The sequence below is a fragment of the Lycorma delicatula genome, chromosome 9, assembly GCF_047948215.1.
Source record: "Lycorma delicatula isolate Av1 chromosome 9, ASM4794821v1, whole genome shotgun sequence".
NCBI classification, from domain to species: domain Eukaryota; kingdom Metazoa; phylum Arthropoda; class Insecta; order Hemiptera; family Fulgoridae; genus Lycorma; species Lycorma delicatula.
In genome coordinates this window covers 49,239,877-49,262,150 of record NC_134463.1, presented here as the reverse complement: position 1 = coordinate 49,262,150, position 22,274 = coordinate 49,239,877, and the positions used below count along the sequence as shown (strand labels likewise).

General features: G+C 28.0%; 1 pseudogene; it reads left to right on the top strand.

Moving 5' to 3' along the window:
* The window catches only part of LOC142330654 (NADH-ubiquinone oxidoreductase chain 4-like), a 37,806-nt pseudogene extending 18,917 nt beyond the window's left edge, over positions 1–18,889 (top strand).
* The last annotated feature ends 3,385 nt before the right edge of the window (positions 18,890–22,274 follow it).

Here is a 22,274-nt window from a genome sequence, read left to right as displayed (position 1 = left end):
TTAAACATTTTTGGTTAAGTCGATTGTTATCGAAGGGGGAGGTGCACCAGTAGGCGTTACAAAAGTCCTAAATCCAAAATTTCAACATCTTAATCGTTTTTTAGTTATGCGAGATACATACGTACGTACAGACGTCACGGAGAAAATAGTCAAAGTGGATTTAGGAATGGTCAAAATGGATATTTCCGTTGAAATTTGAAAACCGAAATTTTTCGCTATCCATAATACTTCCTTTACTTCGTACAAGGAAGTAAAAAATAAGTTGAGAAAGATTTTTGAGAATCCGCATTTGAATGTTGAATTTTTTCTCGTCTTTTTTTTTAATTGCTGTAATTAATGTAATTGTTGTTAGTGTTATTTTTGTTACTGTTAATTTGACATGTGTAATAAAAAAGGTAAATTTCTTTAACTAGTAATTATTCAAAATCTCAGCCAGGAAAATAAAAATTGTTTTAAAGCATTTAAAAAAAAGAATTAGTATAAATCAGTAAATGCCACTCTATAAACATTAATTGAAAAATCATGGAATTTAAATGATATTTCTTTGTGAAGTATGATCAATAAAGTTAATCACGGAAATTATGAAAAATTTAATCTATCGGAACATTTAAAGTAAAATAAAATAATTATATTTATCATTTAATAATTATAATTATTTTGCATGCAAGAATTAGCAACGCTACATGTTTATGATTTTATAGCAATAAACCGACTAAAATCTCAAGTCCCACTTCTAGAGCTTTTAACCCTTGAAATTTATAGTAATGACAATAAATAAACACATCTTACTACCTCAAGCAATAGAATGGATATGCTTGTTTACTTTTGTCAACCCAACAACCCTTAGCAATGAACATATGTTCCCGTAAATCGTACATATATGTCTTTTGCAGCTAAGAAGTGAAAGTATAGGCTGGCATACGCAACTGTAGATTGCTTTATATTACGTCAGAAAATCCTAGCTTAAAATTATTACCACTTTACCTTTAATTTATATTATAAGATGTTTCAAAATATCTCTGTAATATAAATTACAAACTTCAATCCCGTTTTAAATCGATTAGTTAAATTAATTCACTACTAAAAATTAAATGATTGTATACAAAACACCGTAATGAAAAATTAAATGTTCATTTAGGTTATTATTATTAATTTTTATTTTAAATCTTACTCGTTTAATTATGTTTTCTACATTCAAACAAGTTGATATTACTTGATATTACCAGTTTTGGTTGTAAATTTCATATTTCGTATGATGGAATAAGGTTATCTAATTTTAAACTGAAATTAAAATTTAATTAATATAGCAAAGTTAATTGTGAATTTATATTACTTTAATCTCTTAACTCTCCGTGGCTTTACGAAATCATTTCGTATGACGCGTCGTCGTTTGAAAACTTGATGTAATTTAAAAATGATTAAAACGTTACGAATTTTCATTTTAATTAATGTTTGTCTAGATTTTAAATTTAATTTTTAGAAAATTACTACCATATTAAATTTAAAAAAATAGATTTATATTTGAAGTAAATATATTTAAATATATGTGTAATGTTTGTCCTAGGCTGGATTAATAATTACTAATATAAATATTAAATGGTATAAAGAGTTTAGTTTGAATTGTTGAGGCGTAGTTGAGACGTATTAATACAAGCGTTACGGGATAATTTTTAATATTATTTTATATCTATTTAAATTATATAGATTTATTTCCATATATATTATTAATATTTAATAATAAATTACTTCACTAAAAGTAGAATTCTTAATTTATGGTATAAATTTTTACTTTGACTTAATTTTGTTTTACATTGCTATGGACTACAAAGCAAAAGCGGTGTTACAAACGGAATAAAAAATCGTTTTTCATGTTTTTCTGATTATATTATTATTTAGATAACATAAGAAAAGAAAAATACTTTTTAGAAAGCAGATGACCTAAAAAAAGTGACGTATAATAAATCAATAAATAAAATAGGTATAAATATCGGTAAAAAAAATTTAAATTCTTCTTTTTTTTTAATTTTTATACCTTAAAACATTTAAACAAAATTTCTATAAATAAATAAAGTTAAATAAATCGTAAATAATACGCAAAAAAAATATTTTTCCCAGTGCTCCCAAATCCAAAAAATCATTTTTTGTCAGACGGAAGTTTGTGTGGATGTATGTATATTGGCCTGTATTAAGTGTTGTAACTCTGGACCCCGTTGACCGATTTTCTTCAAACTTGGTATATAGGTACTACCTTAGAAAAAATTAAATAAATTTTGCACAAAAATTGAAAAAAAGGATGAGAGTGTTTTGCTCGAAATAAAATTTCAAATCTTTACTGGTGCACTTCAACAAAATATTTTTTCTTACAACGCTGAAGTTTTTTAATCAAGATCACTAATTATCAAAAATTGTTATTTAATATTCATCCCTCCTCAAAAAATTACATTAAATGTTTTTTTTCTATTCTTGCAACATTATTTTGTTATTTATAATAACAACCTAATTTTTCAATATTTTATTTATTATATTAAAAAAATTAAATACTGAAAACAGAATGGTAAAAATAGTACAGGTTATTAAGCATATGATACATACTGACGTTGTATGTACATCTCCAGTACAGGATTTTTTTTTCTTTTTTTTTTTTTTGTAAAAGGGGGTTAAGTGAAGAGAGAATGATATGGCGCGGCGCCCAGAGTCTAAGCAGCCAAGCACACTGCATCATCGGCATCATAGCAGTAGCGCATTAGGGTGGGGCTACAGAGTGGAGTTGGAATAGCAGAAGCTGCATGCTCTCCAGTTATCGATCTTTTACAATGTCATCATTACCCTAATGTACTACTTCTATTATTAATAATAATATTATTATGATTGTTATTATTAATACATTATTTCTTCAGCTGTTTTCCTCTCTCCAAACTGTTCTTTTTTATGTGAAAAAATATTATATATATTTATTTATATATGACAATTTGACACACAATAAACAATTCTACCATTAATTAGTAGTAATCTTTTTAATATTCACATTTCCCCCTTATAGATAGTTCTGTAGCTGATGTTAAAGTTATTTTTAAGTTATTCTTTGCGCGTTATTTTTAACTTTTATTTAAATGGATTGTAAGATTAATATTTAATCTAATACTTTTCTCGATTATAGTTTTATCTATTTCAGTTTACCTTGACTTTTATATACATGTAGAAATGGAATGCTTTTTATATATATTTTAAATACGTTAATTTATATTCTTGACAGCTAGCAATTTTTTTAGAATAATGCATTTTTTACACAGAATTGTTTTTATTCGATTAATAGTTATAGTACGATTAAATACGAACAAAAAATGGAATATATATAAAAAGAAGAAAAAGTAGAATTCCTGTGAAGGATAGAAAAAATTTTAATGTAGAAGCAGCAATGAAATATCAAAATATTCGAAAAAATAACGGACACAATGAACAAGCGAAAAGTAATTTTTTTTGTACGTTCTTACAGTCAGTAAAAATAAACAAATATTTGATTTCTTCTATTAAAAAAAAAAAACTGAATAAACAAATTAAAAAAGGACTTAAAATTTAATAATATAATAGAAAAGGTTATTTAAGTACAGTTGTTACCTTTATAACCCAAATTACGATGAAAAAAGAATTACCAAAAATAAAGACCAAGAAAGAAAATCTAAAAATAAAATGGGTGTAAGAACGCAAAGAAAAATATGTAGATAAAATGAAGTTGTAAATATACAAAGAGAAAAACAGCAAAGAAGAAAGAAATGAATTTGGAATGGTATCCAAAGTGCCATAAATCGGAAAAAACAAAACTTTTACTGCTCATGAAGACCGACATTTTGTTTATTCAATTTGGTTTTAATACTTTAATATTTATTTAATTTGATTTAATATTGCTAACAATAAATACCACAGATAAAGAAACATCAATTTCTTGCAGCATCATAACGAAATCACAACTTGCAGCATCATAACGAAATCACGCTTCTAACTTTCCCCGCTCAAATGTTTTCGATTTTAAATCGAGTGTAACTTAAGAACGATTCAATTAATCTTCATCAAATTTTTACATGCACAAATTCGGATACATTGCTACAGTATAAAACTAAATTTTAATGAAATTGATATATTAGTTTTCGAGATTTTTGAGTTACAGAATATTATTCATTAATGATATTTGTGTATTGCTTACACGTCAAAACGTAAAAGAATTGCAATTTCACCCTCCATTCCCATCGTGCGACTGAAAGGAATATCGTACATACAGTCGGTAAAAATCATGAAATATCTGTTATAACTAACAATTTTTTATTAATCTGTTGCTTAGATCTTATTACAAAACAGTGTTGTAAGCGGTAATCATATTTTCGTCTTGTATTGGCTAAGGCAAGGTAATATATTTTGTAAAAAAATAACTTATTCTTATATTTTTACTAGTTTTTTGGTAGTATTTTACCATATTATATATCCAATTCGACAATGAAGCTAAAACGAATCTAAATCGTCAGATGTGATTTTTATTTGTAACGTTTTATCGGCAGTATTTCGATCAGCTGGTCGTGAATCTCAACTGGCAACTTAAGAGCTGCAATAACGTTTTTGCTAAACAAATTCAGTACCCAACTCTTCGAGAAATCATTTTTATCTTCCGGAAAATACGCCGCCAACTGAAATTTTAGCTCACACAAATGCATCTTCATACTATCATCCAAACTGTTATGAATAATAGTGTATTTTTCATCCATATATTTTTTTCATGATCGGAAGTGAGTGGAAACGAATTAAAAATGTTTACTTTTTAAGGCAATAATCCAGATATCAAGCTTCTTCATGGAAGCATGACTTTGCCACTAATAAAATCTTTTTTTACATCCTTGTAAATTCACATACAAGTCGTTTAAGTGCGAAAATACATTGGCTAAGTAAGCCAGCAGCAATATAAATTTATTATTCTGTAAAAACATTGAGATTGGTATATTTCATCCTGGAAAAATATTAATAATTCATTTCGCAATTTACGTAACCGGATTAACACTTTCCTCCGCGATAAAAATTTGACTTCTGCATGGAAAAGAAGAGATTTTTTTTCATTTCGCCGTTTAATCGCATAGTTTAGTAAACAGTCTATGGTCGATAATAAAATTGAAATTGGCTTGATTTACAAATAGAAGTTTGTTGTAATATATAATTTTCTTTTGAAAAATTTCAAGGGTTTGTTTATTTGATCCAATTCTTTAGTTTCCAAATGTCGAATTAATTTTGATGGCTTCATGTTTTAATCGGAGAGGACTTTAAAGCAAACAATGCACTTTGCCATTCCATCCGTAGAGGTAAAACCATAATTTAAATAACTATCATTGTACAATCTTCTCTTTTAACAAATCGATTTATGGATGTAGATTGGTCATTTAGTTTTTCACAAATTTATTCGTTTTTCATAAGAATCTACTTGAAAAAAAAGAAAACGGTTCACCGTTTGATCGCATACTAAAAAACCGAAACATCAATTATTTTCAATGAAACTATACTTTTATAAACTTAAATAAAAGCACCACACGCACGCTTCGCATTCGAAATTAAACTGACGTTCTGCAATCCCTTACGCCTCTCGCCTCTATTATACTGCTGAGAGCACAACACTTTCAAACTTCTCAAATGCATTTTTGAACATGATACTCTAACAGCAAATATTATGCAAGCAGGCCAAATTACAAGGAACACGTAGACATTAAGTTGTAACCCGTAAATTGCTAATGTTTGTATACTTCATATGTGCATGTTCATACCCGTCGCTATCAACAGAGCTAAATAGTTTTAACAAAGTTTCATTGGATTGTGTTTACGGGGTCACGAAATATTCATTAAATTTTTTTTATTTTTTAGGAGTCGTTGATTTTTTTTTTTTTTAACTTCAGAACCACTGTTAAGTACTGCTTCAGAGGATGAGATGAATGACTTGTAGCGTGTGTGAAAATGCCATGCATGACCAGGATTTGAACCCGGGACCTCCGGATGAAAGGCCGAGACTCGCGTCACGGAGGCCAACAGGCGGTCGTAGATTTAAAAAATTTGAGAGTCACTGATACAAACGTATCTTTGGTATAACGTAAATTTGGTATACAAACGTATGTTTGTATATCAATAATTAATTATCAGATATATTGCGGAGGAAATCAATGGTATGCAACATAAGACCGAGACCCGACTACCTGGGTGGACCTAGTGTAGTACCGAGGTAGTTTGAGGCGAAGGCATCCATCGGAGCTGAGTTTATAGATAATTGCGGATTCGGCTCCGGGGAGCGGGGAGATTACAAATGAAAAATAAAAATTATCAGATAGCCTATGTAGTTTCTTTTTTTAGATACTGTTTAATTATTAATGAAATATTATTTAAATAAAAGTATCAAGATTTATAAAATATAAATTATAAAACTAAAAAGAGGGTAATAATCCCTTTTTTTTATCTATGATAATTTCTATATATATTTTTTTTAAACTTCTTGTTGCATGAATGAAATAGAATTTACAAACAATATATATATATATATATAACAACAAGTAACTGAGTTGTAACTTTATTACTTATTATGCATATTTTTTAACGTGGTATTTAATTATCACTATAATAATTTTAATCGAACCAAATAAAAATTTCTTCTACTGACGAATACTCTTTCACAAAATTTGTCAATAGTTAAATTACGGTTAAGTCATTGTTCAAGCAAATGTTTTCGTAAATGTGAAATAATGATTTTTAGCATTATCTCACATCTAACAATATATTCTTATGATGCTAAAAAGAATTGTCATTTATTCTTAAAAAATAATACCCACATCTACCAAACCAGATAAAAGAACTGTTGTCGAATAGCTCAACAAAATACTTCGACTTACGAGACAGTGTCTATTACGATTTCACTGCAATTTATAATAATTTACAAAATGCTTTTCACCAATTTATTTAAAATTAAATAAAAATATTGTCTTTTGCAGAAACAGCATTATTCAGATGATTAATTTCTAAATTAAAATAATTAAAAAAAATTTGTATATTCTGCATCTCGTTCAAATTTACGAGTATAAATATACTAGCAGACTCGGCAATGCTATTGCTGTGTATATGTATATATATATAGATATAGATATATATATAGAGAGAGAGAGAGAGTGGAAGAGAGAGAGTTTAAATGAACACAAGTGAAAATTTGATAAAAACATTAAAAAACTGAACTTCACAAATTTTACCTTTCTGTTATTCTCCTTCGCCTTTTCAGTTTCCAACTTCTCCCTTTCACCCTTCTCCCTCACCCATCTCCCAGTTTCCTTTTTACCCTTTCCCGTTTTCCCCATTTTTCTCTCACCTTTTCCCCTTTTTACCTTTTGCCCGCGCGTAAATCGGTCCATTAATTTTTTGGTCTTTAGCGGACACACATACGAACATACCTTTTATATATATATATATATATATATATATATAATAAAAAAGTCTGTTTGTATATTTGTTTGTTTCGTAAATATCTGATACCGATACCACCTAGCGGTTATAGTTTTTGTAAAAATATTTCTTTTAACGTAATTAATATTAAAATTCTGAATATGAACCAAATCGTTCCATAAATATATATTTTTTTAAATAACTCAACGCCAGCGCCATCTAGTGGGTTCATTTTTCGCAGAGATAATTCTTTCCATGTAAGTAACACGTATTCTGAATATGAGGTAAATCGGACCATAAATACAATTTTTCGAAATATCTCGACGCCAGCGCCACCTTAACTTTCTTTTTACCTGTTTAGCCTCCGGTAACTACCGTTTAGATAATTCTTCAGAGGATGATATGTATGAGTGTAAATGAAGTGTAGTCTTGTACATTCTCAGTTCGACCATTCCTGAGATGCGTGGTTAATTGAAACCTAACCACCAAAGAACACCGGTATCCACGATCTAGTATTCAAATCCGTGTAAAAATATCTGGCTTTACTAGGACTTGAACGCTGTAACTCTCGACTTCCAAATCAGCTGATTTGGGAAGACGACGCCAGCGCCACCTAGCTGGTCCAAACGTATTTAGAAATCTTCCCTGGCATGCGTCCAACCATTCCCCAAAGTTTCATCGCGATCAGATTATCGGTTTACGAAGACATAAGAGACATACAGAAAGACAAACATTCATTTTTATATATATAGATAATGAAAAGTTTTCATTAACGGTTTCTGAATTATAGTTATTTTGAATATTTAGTATCTCATAGATTTACCATAACATTATTTCATATTTTAATATATTAAATAATTATGAAATTTTTTATGCTACTTTGATAAAAGTTTTGTTATAGTTTCTCTTGATTCAATCGGAAAAATGTCAGAGCAATTCCATTTTTATCAGTAAAGTACAATACGTGAACTGAAAGTTTGCCCCTCGCCAACTGCTGAATCTAGTACAGCAGTCATTGATATTGAACGAATATGTTGTTTTTTGCATTTTATACTCGTATACAAATGTGTCTTGTTATTAGTAATCTGATATCATCTGATTAGATAGTAAAACAAACCTCGCTCACCCGTCCCGCCTAAGCCATACGAAAAAATTAGGTTGCAATAACAGGGTGAATAAATTTAGCACCCTTGGTGCTGTATCTTAGCGTATATCTACCTATTCTTCATTAATCTATATAACGTATTATTTATTTATTATGTACTGATCAAAGTAAAAAAATGTATTTATTATAATATTTTGTTAGTTGTTTTTCCACCCGATTCATTTGTCAACAGAGCTGCTAGATATTGTGCGCGTATAATAATATTTATTTTGGTATAGTAAATATCATTTACTATATAACAGTTATATAACTATATAACAGTTAAGTTTCCTTCTTTTTTTATCGGTATAATTAAAAAAAATAAAAAAAATAAAATAATGAAACTTATTTGTAAATATATCTATAATATGATACGGTACAGTAAATCAAAGACATTATTAAATAAAACAGATATCAGTACAATATTTTGTTCAGATTCTTTTTTCTTTGTTTTATGTGTGTATGTGCATGTACGCTTGTGTATGATTGAAAAATAAGTTATTGATAGACAATATGTTACACGTTAAATGTTTATATCTCTTCACAGTTTATCAGCATTTTTTTTTTTTTTTTTTTTACCTACAAGGTGTAAAATCTAGACTACTCTTGTTTGAAATGCATCATTTTCGAATCTAAATGTATAATTCAAAACATGAGTTCTATTTCTATATAACCCGACCTTATTAATTGATGAATTTCAGAAACATAATATGACAGACGGACATCGTATAATATTTTATAGGTCATCTTAATTATTTACCTCTTAATTATTTAGAAAATACGGTATTACTTTCGGTTGCATAGTAGAAGAGGGGTTGAAAATAAATTCCCTTTAAATTTTGAAGTATCAGAAATACGAAAATACCATTAGTTAATTTTGGTTTCCTTACATATATTTTTTTTTGTAGGCTCATGTATAAAATTTTGTAGCTAGAAAATTTCCAAAACTGTAACATCAATTTCATTGAGATTTAGATATTTCGTATTAGTGTATCTGAAGTTGTGCATGTGGAAATTTTATGAAGATCGGTTGAGTCTTTCTTGAGTTGCCTTCAGTTTAATGTCGAAAACATTTGAGCGGGCCAAGTTAGAAGCGTAGTTCGTAACGATGCTGCAAGTTGGAACTTTGACGTTTCTTTATCTGTGGTATCTATTGTCACAAATGTTTTTTTGTAAAATTCTAGATTGGAACGATTTAATAATTTTTTCAAAAGAAAACAAAATAGAATGACGAAAAGTATAAGTTTTAATTTAGGGTAAATTTACTTTATATTTACAATTGCGATAAATAAAAGTAATCATATTAAATGATGATCTTAACTTAGTCAAGTGAAGGAAGAAAACGTTTTGATCAGTTATTCAATTGCAAATATTTTTTAATACTTTTTATGTATTTATTTTTAATAATTGATTTTGTTTCTAGAATCGATTTTCCAATACTGAAATAATTCTTAATTCGATTAAAAAATATAATATAAAATTATTCTGTTAAGGTTGATCTATTTTTTTTTTTAATAAAAATTAAATTCCTAAAACTCTTTATCATGTTTTGTTGACGTTAAGTACTTTTTTCGAGAATTAAATTAGCAGTTTAACGCAGTTATATTAAACCAAATCAAAAAAAAGAAGAATTTTGTGACCTAATTTTTTTTTGTTTTATAACCATTTCCTGAAAATAACTAGAAATATAAATCTGGGATCTGATTTATTTAATTTATCAGGTCAAATTTCCTTCTTGATTTTCAAGAATTTCAGTAGAACTTCATTTTAGTCTTGAAGCAGAATCAGGGCGTAATTTTTCACAAACTCTTTAATTCGAAAACGAAAAGTTTCCGAAATGCTTATTTGAAATTTTGGTAATTTTTCGTCTCTCCTCTCTCAAAAATTTGTAAGGTTTTCACCTGGAAATAACTCAAAATAGAAGGAAATATTGATACTAACAATAACCAGGTTGGAGAAATAACCCGATACTAAATTAACAAGCTATTTTATACCGGTCATTTTAAACATTCTTCATATTAACATATTTAAAATATAAGCATTATCTGTATATATAAAACTGAATGTTTATCTGTCTGTATGTTTCTTATGCCTTCCTAAACTGTTCATCCGATTGCGATGAAACTTTGGTCAGTTGTTGTGGCCACGCTTGCGAAGGTTTCTAAATTAGTTTGGACCCGCTAGGTAGCGCTGAGGTCGATATATTTCGAAAAATTATATTTATGGTCCGATTTGGCTCATATTCAGAATATTTCTTACTTACATGGAAAGAAATGCCTCTGCAAAAAATGGACCCGCTAGATGGCGCTGGGGTTGAGATATTTGGAAAAATTGTATTTATGGTCCGATTTGGTTCATATTCAGAATATACATTAGTTATGTGAAAAGACAAATTTTTGCAAAAAACTATAACCGCTAGGTAACGCTGGTGTCGAAATATTTACGAAACAAACAAATATACAAACAGGCTTTCTTCTTCTATATATATATATGAAAGGTAATGTTCGCATGTATGTCCGCTATAAATAAAAACTGCTGGACCTATTTACATGCTGGAAAAAGGGAAAAATCAGAAAAGTGAAAAAGTAGGTAAAAGGGGAAAAGGGAAATAGGGACAAAAGGGAAAAAGAGATAAAGCGAAAGCTTAAATTTTGTGATGTAAAAAGTTTTATCAAATTTTCCATTGTGTTCATTTAATATATATATATATATATATATATATATATACACTCAAAGCTAGCAATAGCGAAGCATTGCCGGGTCTGGTAGTTGCTTATAATTATAGATACAAAATATAAGTATAATATAACCTAACTTAACTTATGCTCGCTTCGCTCCCTAACCTTGACTAATTAACAGTAAGTTTTGATTATTTAAATAAATAATTGCAGTAATTAGTGAATTTATTATTTAAATAATACTCAAAACATTATTGTTAATTAGTCAAGGATATCGAGCGTAGGTTAAGTTAGGTAAAATTATATTTTTAAAATAAATAAATATAAATGGTTATAAAAATGGTAATATGAATGGTTATATAATTGGTTATATAATGGTAATATGAATGGTTATAATGGTTACTGGGTTATTTCTCCAATCTGGTTATTGTTAACATCAATATTTCTTGCTATTTTGAGTTATTTCCAGATGAAAAACTTGCAAATATGGTGACGAACTGCCTGGTAGCCGGTATTATAATTTTTTGCTTATCTATTGATTTGCCATATATATACAAAAAAGTTTCAAAATATCCTTGTGTAAAACTATTTTTCTAGAAAACAAAGAAGAAAAATGTGTCATTTGAATGAAATTATAAAGAAGTCTTGTTTTGTGTTATAATACAGTATTTGTCGTTTGCTATTTTTTTACCGTGTCAACATTAGTCTCCAGTGAAGTACAATCAAAACATATTTTACTCAGTCTGACGTGATACTGAAATTTTATTTAAATAATAAAAAAAATTAGTATCCTGATATAAAATAAATATTTTATTAATTAAAATAAATAAATTACAGTATATTATTATAAAAGAAAATATTTCAGATTTTGTTTTATAGAAAAAGCTAAATTGTAATCTTAGTTAAATTTATTTTATATTTATGATAGTAAAAATTAACAAAAAATATTTATAATATTATTCAATTTAGAAATCTATAACTAAATTGTCATTTGGATTGTTATATAATTATCACAGGAGATATTGAGGAATTAGGTTTTTAATATAAATAAATTCTGAAAATTGGTTAAAAACCATCTGAGAAACTTTTATGTTTAGATAGTTAGCCAGTAATTTACTTGTTTCCTTTTTACTTGAAAGAAAAAAAAGGTAAATGTATTATGTCATAATTAGTGTTTTTCACCCTTTTATCGCCCACAATTTTTAAAAATTTTGGACTGAAAACTTTATCGAATTCGATTTTGTACCGATTTTTTTCCATTAAAAGGAATTTTATAAAAATGTATTACTACAGCAACTACCTACAAATTTGTTTGTGCTCTCTTTTCCTCTTGTGGCTCAATAAACCATAGAAGTTATACATTGCACAAACATATAATAATTAGAGTTGTTCGGAAATTTCTCAGCCTGTGGCACAATGTTGGCTCATTTACTAACAAATGATTATGATATTTATTAATTATTATCCTTTCCATGACATATTACGAAGTTTCAAACGTGTCGTTTGGTTGCTTGCTTATGGCAATCGAATAAAATAAACAACATTTAACATTTAAAAAAAAAAAAAATGAAAATAAAATAAAAAAGTTCGAACTGTTATAAAATAATTTGTTTTAAAATGTTATGATGGACATAGGAAATGGTTATATCCCACTTTAAAGGATTTTTCCTTTCATTTTTGATGGTAAGAAATTGGGCTATTGGATTTAAATGTATTCGTACATCCATTCAAAGTGATGAATGCTTGGGACGCCCAAAACAGCTACGATCAATGAAATCTACCCAAAATCCCGTTTTAAGCGATGGCCAATTGAAGGTACGCGTTCTTCCTGAAATCACAAACATCTCGATAGGCAGTTGTTCACTACATTTTTTTTTAAATATTAAAATGCTTTCTACTCTATAGGTATCACACATTTGTTAACAGTTGACTAAACACTAAAGTCTAACACTTCTGGAATGTATATAGATTTATAGAAATGCGATTTTTCTGAATTTCTTCGAAGTTTTATAACAGTATCCAATATTACAGCTCATAAACCAAACAGTGGTGGGAGAAGGTATAAGTGCATCAGAAAGCAAAAACGGTTCCATCTGGTGATGGTTTGCGATTCTGATGGTGTGGTATTCATATACTATGATTTAGCCAGGACTATCAACAGTGTTACTGTTAGGGAAGTATTACCCTTCTTTAATAGACCAGTTGAAGGGTTTTATTCAAGCTAAACTTCCACATCTGACCAAAAATTTGCTCTTTCAGCACTATAATGCGCTTTCATACCCGTCTCGCTCGGGTTGTTGGTGCAAAACTCCATAATTTATGCTTCGAAGTTCTTCTATATGCATTATATTTGATGGGTTTAGGCTATAGTGAAAACTTCTTTATCCCAAATATGAGGAAATGGTTTGTTGGACAAAGATTCACTTCGAATGATGAGGTTAAAACTGAGACAATAAATTAGTTTGCTTAATTGGACAAATAGCATTTTACTGAGGTAATGGTAAAGATGGAAAGTTTTTTATCTAAATGTATTGAATTGCTAGCTGATTATGCCGGAAAAATCTCTGATAAATCTTGTGTTTTCATTGTTAGGCCGAGAACTTGACATATTATTTCCTTAAGTACTATGACGATTTAAATTTTTCATCTCTTAAAAAGTTAAAGGATTTTTGAATACACAGTATATTTTGTGGTTATAGATATTCATTCGAAGAAAAAAATTTCTTTATTCTATTTGATTTTTTTTTCAACATTAATTTTCATTTGATGCAAAGAATTCAACGGAAGTGTAATTACGTTTTTGTATTATTTTACACATCGTTCATTCCAATGATGTAATAATTATTTTATTATTCATTAAACCTATTTAGATATTAAATAGAGATATACTAAATTCGATATTTGAAATTTATTTTATACCATCCATTAATCTGCGGTTTTAATTTTGTCGTTATTGTTATAAAGCTTTATAACTTATTTTATATCATGACATTACAGTTATTAAAGTACGATAGTTAATTATTTTTAAGTAGCTAAATCTTCTTGAATTATAAAATTAAATTATTTTAATTAAAACCTAAGAATAAATATATTGAATTCACTAATAATAATTTTAATAAATCTTTTAATTACTCGAGTTCTACTCTCTTACACCAACAGGAATAAAAAAAATCCTTAACTTACACTGATTTAATCAAAAGAAGCCTACCTATAATTAATTTGTACATATAAAATTAAAATAGCATTCTGATATATACAGTATGTATCACGAAGTTTTTCCGAGATTTTCATAACCGCTCTACACATCAAAATAATGGAAAAAGTTCATATAAAAATATGTCCCAAAATGTTTCGTTTGCGAGTTACGGTTAGTGAAAGATTTCGTTCGGATTTCAGCTAGCCCGTTGAAATGAGGTCGTAATGAAATTTTTAGGGCGTTAAATAACAAGCATCTTATAGTCTTTAACCTGAAAAATCGAATAAAATAGGTTCCAGAATCTTATCCGCAACAGAATATAAGAAATAGTTGAATGAAAACCAATATATTGGGGTAAAAAACCTCTTTTTTACGTTTGACGTATAATAAACTTTGTTAAATGGGTAAAGAACACGTAAAACTCTTAAACAAGACTTGTAGAGAATTCAATTGAATTCAGAACATGGAGTAAGATAACTTGACAAAATTAGAAAAATTCAAATTTTATTTAGAAACAGTACACTAGACCAAAGTGAATTTTACGTACCGTTTTTAATAAATGTTCTAAATTGAGCCCGCCATTCTCAACACACGTCTTGGTACGCTGCTTTTGTTGCTCAGCCGCACCCATAACGGGACAATTAGTTCCTCACAAGAATATATGAATTTTTGTTGTCTTAAATATTTTCATCATTCCCAGGCGTAAAAATCTAAAGGTGTTAGATCAGGCGTTCTTGGTGGCCAGAGATTTAGTCCTCCATGACCTATCCATTTCTCAGGGAAATGATGTTTTTAAGTGAGTGGAAACGGCAAAAGAGAAGTGGGGAGGCGCGCGATCGTGCTGGAAATATACTTTGCGTATATAGAGGAAGATATTCAAGTAGCTGCAAAAATTATTTTGAAGAAAGTGCAAGTAGACCTCACGTTTTTAAGCGGCCGGGTAATGGTCCAAACAGCTGATTGTGAAGAAGGCAACACAATACATTGACCCTAATCTGTGTTGAAAATTGCCTTTCACCGTTTCATGAGGATTTACTTCTACCCGTGTAAGTTCTTTGCGTATGTTGTTGACGCCATCTAATGTGAAATTTGCATCGTTGGTAAAAAAATACTTGTGCAGTTGTCGATTTTTATTCCACCAGTTGCAGAACTCCAAGCGAGGTGGACCGTCTCCTGGTTGTAGTTATTTAACTGATTGTTTATGAAAAGGATAAAAATTGTTTTGTTTAAGTGTCTAAACCATCAAATGCGAAACTCCGATCTAACAGCTGTAACATTACCATTACATACATCCAAAATGAATAACAAATCAGCGTATTCCTCAATTGTAAATAAGTATGGCATTACGTCAATGGCAACCCGATCACGTTCAAACTAAGATTCGCGGTTTATCTTCACTATAGACAGCATAGTTCACGGTACCCGATATAGCTTAATGTATCTTACGGCATGATTTGAACACTAACATAGTATTGTGCGTTGTTGATCAGCTGTTGTTATTTTATAACAAATTTTGAAATAGTAATTTTTCAAATAATTTATTGTATTTCTGTTATAAATAAAACAATTATTATCTTAGTAATTTTTATTTATTTATCTTTGGTTTACAATTGTTCTATAATTTCCTAGGTTTTTTTTTATTTTTTAACAGTAAACTTTGTTTTTACAAATTTTTCATGTCATCAAAAAAGAATTTGGTTATTGTTTACATTAAATAAGTACTTTTCTGACTAATGTTGTAATGTACTGTTTTTAAATAAAATTCGAATTTTTCTAAGTTTTGTTTTATTCAACTAATTTTCCATCCTGTTGTTCGTAATTAAATTCTCTACAAATTTTGTTTAAAGTTTTATGTGTTTATTTGGATTTCACCTCAGATTTCTCAAAAGCTTCTGCAGATACGATTCTGTGACTTATTTTATTCGACTTTTCAGGTCAAAATTCATTAGAAATCATTAATTTTGCTCCCTAATTAACGTCCTAAAAATTTCAGTATTACCTCATTTCAACGGGGCAACTGAAACCGAGCGAAATCTTTCACTAGCCATAACTCGCAAACGAAGAAGTTTAGGACATACGTTTTTTTAAGAACTTTTTTCATTATTTTCATGTCTAGAATAGATTATGAGAGTCCCGGGAGAACTTCGTGATACACTCTGTATATTAAAAACAAAGATTCATTAAATTCCACATCTGGGATTTAGTTTAATCCAGCTATTAGTCTGTGTTTTTATATATATATAAATAATATATTACTTTTATCAAGTCTACCTATAAAATTAGTTATTTGTTCTATAATCAGAATTCATTGTATTTACGTATTAAAGTTATCTCGGTTTCACAGTAAAAAGTTAACCTGAGCAACTAGATAACACTATAAGTTCATTGTTGCACTCGTTTAGTTAGAGAACACCCTCTACAAAACCAGTCAACAATCCCTTTTGGGACCACAACTACATGCCAATGTAAATAACTAATGATAATAGTGGTATTATTAGTACTACATTGTTTTTAATACAATAATAACGAATCTTTTTTTTATAGAACCTGCGCTACTTAAGTTTATTTTTTGTCTTGTAACAATAAAATTTTGGTGTGTATTTTTCATTCTGTTTTATTTTACTTTTTTTCTATCTCATGAAGAATTCTTTATTTTATTATAGCCTTAAATATGATTATGATATTATATTCTCAATATTAATGTGAAAATTAATTCAATTAAAGAATTTGTATTATTTTAAGATGTACAGAGTGTCCCGAGAGCCAATCTTAAGGTACTCTGATTCAAGACTTTAAAATAAATAAAAACGTTCATATCGAAAATGTTGTATCTCGCTTTACTTTCCCTCTGTCCGCTATTTTCTAGTTTTTTAATAAAAATTTATTCCTTAAGAGAAGGTTGGGTTATTTTAATGAAATTTCAAATACATGTGCTTAATAAGTTTTCTTAGAGAAAATAACGTGTTCCGAATACCCGAATAAAAATTTAATGGATAACTGTAACAAGATATTGATTAAACTATAGCAACCTTAACTTTAAAAATGCTGACTATAAGTTTATTCAGCAACTCCGACTAAAAAATATAAACAATTTCTACTAGTAGTCAGAAATTTTGCAATAAGACGTTTTTATGGTGGAATTTATTTACGCATTTTCAAGCTTTCTTCGTAAAATTATTTATCAACAAATTTAACAAATACATAAATATTTATTTATACGAAAATTAATTTTTAGGTATCCAAATTATCGAATTATAACTGTTTTAGAAGTACAACTGTTGCTATCAGCATATGATAAGTATGACTGTAATCCTTACAGTCTGTAAGGATTTTATATAGACTGTTTTCCTTTTTACATTTTGCATCTATAAATCCTCAAAATTAACTTGAAATGAAATTACTTTCTAGTAAAGATGAGTACAGTATATTAAGTGTTTATAATTAGTACCCTAATTAGATAAAGCTAGCGCGGGATTTTTAAAAATTTTTTATACTCTCTTTGGTTCTTTTCCCTTTTTATTTAGAATTTTTTATTTAAATAGTTTTTATGGTTATTTTAATTATTTATTTTTTGATTTTTTACTGAATAATTATTTAATGTTTATTATTTTCTTTTCTTTTTTGATTAAGTTTCCTTTATTTGGGTTTCATTTATGGTTGCCTAGGGCTCATGTTGAGGCGCCTACTTCGGGTTCTATGATTTTAGCTGGTGTAATATTAAAGTTGGGTGGTTATGGATTTATTCGTTGTTTAGGTTATATTTATTATTTTTTATTTAATTATGGTTATTTTTTTGTTAGTATTTGTTTATTTGGCTGTTTTTTTGTAAGAATATTTTGTATAATTCAAAGAGATTTAAAGGTGCTTGTTGCTTATTCTTCTGTTTGTCACATAAGTTTGGTTATTTGTGGATTATTTACTATATCTGGTCTTGGATTTATTGGTTCATTATCTTTTATAGTTGCTCACGCCTTTCTTTCATCTGGTCTTTTTTTTTTAATTGGTATTATTTATGATCGGTTAGGTAGCCGAAGATTTTTTATTGTTAGGGGGTTACTTAACTATTTGCCTTCACTTAGTTTCTTTTGATTTTTGTTTTGTGTTATAAATATATCTTGTCCTCCCAGATTGAATTTATTTTCTGAAATTTGTTTAATTATTTCTATTTTAAGATGAAGATTTTTTTCAGTTATTTTTTTGATGTTTATTTTATTTTTTTCTGCTTGTTATAGAGTGATAATTTTTTCTTTAACTCAGCATGGTTTATATTCTGGTGATTTAATTTTAATTAATTCTTGTTGTGTTCGTGAATTTTATGTTCTTCTTCTTCTTCATTGTTTTCCTATTTTTTATATAATGTTTGACTTATTTTTTTTTTTTATTTTGCTTATTTATTTTAATTTAAAATTTTGATTTGTGATGTCAAAGATCTTTTTGAGGATAGGCTATGTTTTTCTGCTACAATCTTTTTTTTTTTTTTTTTTTTTTTTTTTTTTGTTTGAGTATGATCTTGTTTTTTTTTTGAGTGATTATTTTTTTTTTTAATTCTTTTTCTATAAGTTTAATTTTTTTTTGATTGAATTTCTTGTTTTTTTATGTCTTTTGTATTTTTAATTAGAGGTTGTGTTTTATTTTATAGTTTAGGTTATATGAGTGGTGACTTAAATTTAATTCGTTTTTACTATCTGGTTTTTATATTTATTTTAAGTATGATTTTTTTAATTTTAATACCTGATTTTATTTGTTTATTGTTGGGTTGAGATGGTTTGGGACTGGTATCTTATTGTTTAGTTATTTATTATCAAAATAGAGTTTCTTTGTATTCTGGTCTTATTACTTTGTTAATGAATCGTATTGGAGATGTATTTTTAATTTTGTGTTTGGGTTTATTTATAAATTTTGGTTCTTTTCATTATATTTTTTATATTAATTTTTTTTAATAATGATTTTATTATTTTGGTTTATTTAGTTTTATTTGCTTCTTTTACTAAAAGTGCTCAGTTTCCATTTTGTGTTTGGTTACCTTCAGCTATAGCAGCCCCTACTCCTGTGTCTTCTTTGGTTCATTCTTCTACTTTAGTAACTTCCGGTGTTTATTTAATTATTCGGTTTAATTATTTTATTTTGTGATACTTATTTTTTAATAATTATTTCTTTGGTTACGATAGTTTTATCTGGATTTGCTGCTTGTTTAAAAAAAGATTTAAAAAAGATTATTGTCTTTTCTACTCTTAGACAATTAGGATTTATATTTTTTACTCTTTCTTTAGGTTCTTTAACTCTTTGTTTTATTCATTTGTTGATTCATGCCTTGTTTAAGTCGTTACTTTTTTTGTGTTCTGGAATTTTTATTCATTGTTTTTTAGGAAGTCAAGATATTCGATTTATAGGTGGGTTGGTAAGGCAATGTCCCTATGTGAGTTCAGCATTTTTTGTTCCTTTAATTTGTTTATGTGGGTTTCCCTTTTTTTCTGGATTTTACTCTAAGGATTTTATTTTAGAGTTTTTTTATTATTTATTCAGTTCTATGTGATTTTTAAGATTTTATTCTTCAGGTTTTTTTTTAAATCGGTTTTTTAGTTTTTGTTATTTTAGTTATAGACTAGTTGATTCTGGTTGATTAGAATATTTTGTTTCAGGTGGTTTAGTTGGATTTTTTCAATGGTTAGGTTTTTTTTTTGATAGGTTTACTTTAAATATTCTTAAGTTTTATTTTTTTTTTTCTTCCTCCCTTGTGTAAATACAACTTCGAGCTACCCCTAACTGAAGTTAATAGCTTAAACCAGTAAATAAAATCATAAGCTAATAATTTTTAAAAGAAATATTAGATAAAGCTACCCTAATTATAAATGAATTCTTTTTATGTAAGAAAATAATATCTAACAGATGTTTAAGAGGATTTGTAGTCCAGTAAACAGTAAATATGGTTTTAATTTCAGATCTACACAAACGTAGTTTGTAAATAAACAAATTAAAACATTTATAAACAATATGAAGTGTCACAGATGAGTTGTTGAAAAGTCTTAGTGTATACTAGTTGTATAGTTTTTTGTCATACTTGACCAATAACGTAGAAATTATTTCTAAAGTAGCTTTTATAACATTTTGTAGAACTTTTAGTTCACCTTCCTTGTTTTATAATTCTATAACCTCTAAATTTGAGGATTAAAACGTTAGTGTGGTATTTCCATTTATTTTTGATAAGCAAATGATTAATATATCGATTAATATGTCCGATCAATTGTAATTCTTAAAGATCAACTTTTTTCCAAAAAATTTGATCAGATCTATCTAAAAATAAAGAGATAAATCAATTTAAACAATATGCACGTGTCGAATAATCGGTAAGATAATTCATCTATATTCCTCTTGATTTATCTTTCCATTACGTCATCAAAATTTTATTTTTACTAATAATTAGGTACAATTTATTATTATTCCCTCAAGTCTTTCTGTATACATCTATCTTAAATAAGTAAAGAAAAATTGGAGTATCACAGCCGTATAATCGAATTTGTTCGAACTCGCTAAATGGTTCTATCTTGACCCCGCTAGGGTCTTAGGTCATTCAAAATTATAAAAATGTGCTCAAAGAATTCAAAAAAGGGAAAAATTAAAAATTCGAAAACTGTTGAATTGATTTTATTTTTGGCATACGTATTTATTACAACATAAACTGTTGATTCCTTCATTTCCAATCATCAATTTTTTGGACCAAAAAATTGTGAAGGGTTGTTTCAAACTTCAATCACTACTGTAACGGTTTCTTTAAAAATACATTCAAATAAAATATTTTTTCATAAATTTATCGTTCTAGTAAGGTTATATCCCAGGCATCAATTTCAGTCAAGTTTAACATGAGAATACTTATGAATTCATGGCAAAATTTGGTGTAAAAGTTAGGTTGACTTGGGTGCAACCCAGTCTAGTACCCAATTACTTTTACCCAGTCACTATCCAATTACCCTAATGGAAATACATAGTTCTCAGCTAATAGTTACTAAAGGTAAAAAAAAAACCTTTTTTGTAGTAAGGGAATAAAGATTAATATTTACCATTTAATTTGGTGCGATTTATCGTTCCCTACAAATTGTTTTGTGTATTAATAACAAAGAAACAATTAAAGTAATTTAAAATATAACAATAAAGTTATTATTATTCTCGTATAAATATCCGGAAGTCTCCAGATATCTCATGTACCTTTCTGGATTCGGGGCCCGTAGGCAGCCGCGTTTCTTGTTCGTGATGTGTTAGTGAGGTGTACACTTTTGTACAGTCGACCATACCCGAGACGTGTGATTAATTGAAACCCAACCACCCAAAGAACACCGGTATCCACGATCTAGTATTTAAATCCGAATAAAAGCAACAACCTTTATTAGTATTTGAACCCGAGAACTGTTGACATCAGTTGATTTACAACGACGAGTTTTACCGTTAGACCAATCCGGCGGATTAACAATAAAGTACACAGTATAGTTAGAACTTGTGAAAATATCATATTTAACTTATATATTGGCAATATAATTATGTACTTATGTAATCTATATATGAAAGTATAATTACCACGGTCGCGCATTTAGTATTATTACAAACTCGTACTGATAAACAGAAATTACAATAAATTTCCAAAAGAGGTCTCTAGATTTATATGGGAGGTAGACTGTCTTTTAAGTTTTCCCTGCCAATAAAAACGGCACGCAAAATAAATTAATATGGAAAGTAAATTAAGATAAATTAATATTGTGTGTAATATCGGACGATGCAGAACAATCAAAATAGTTATTAATTTAATCTAAAAAAAATAATTCTG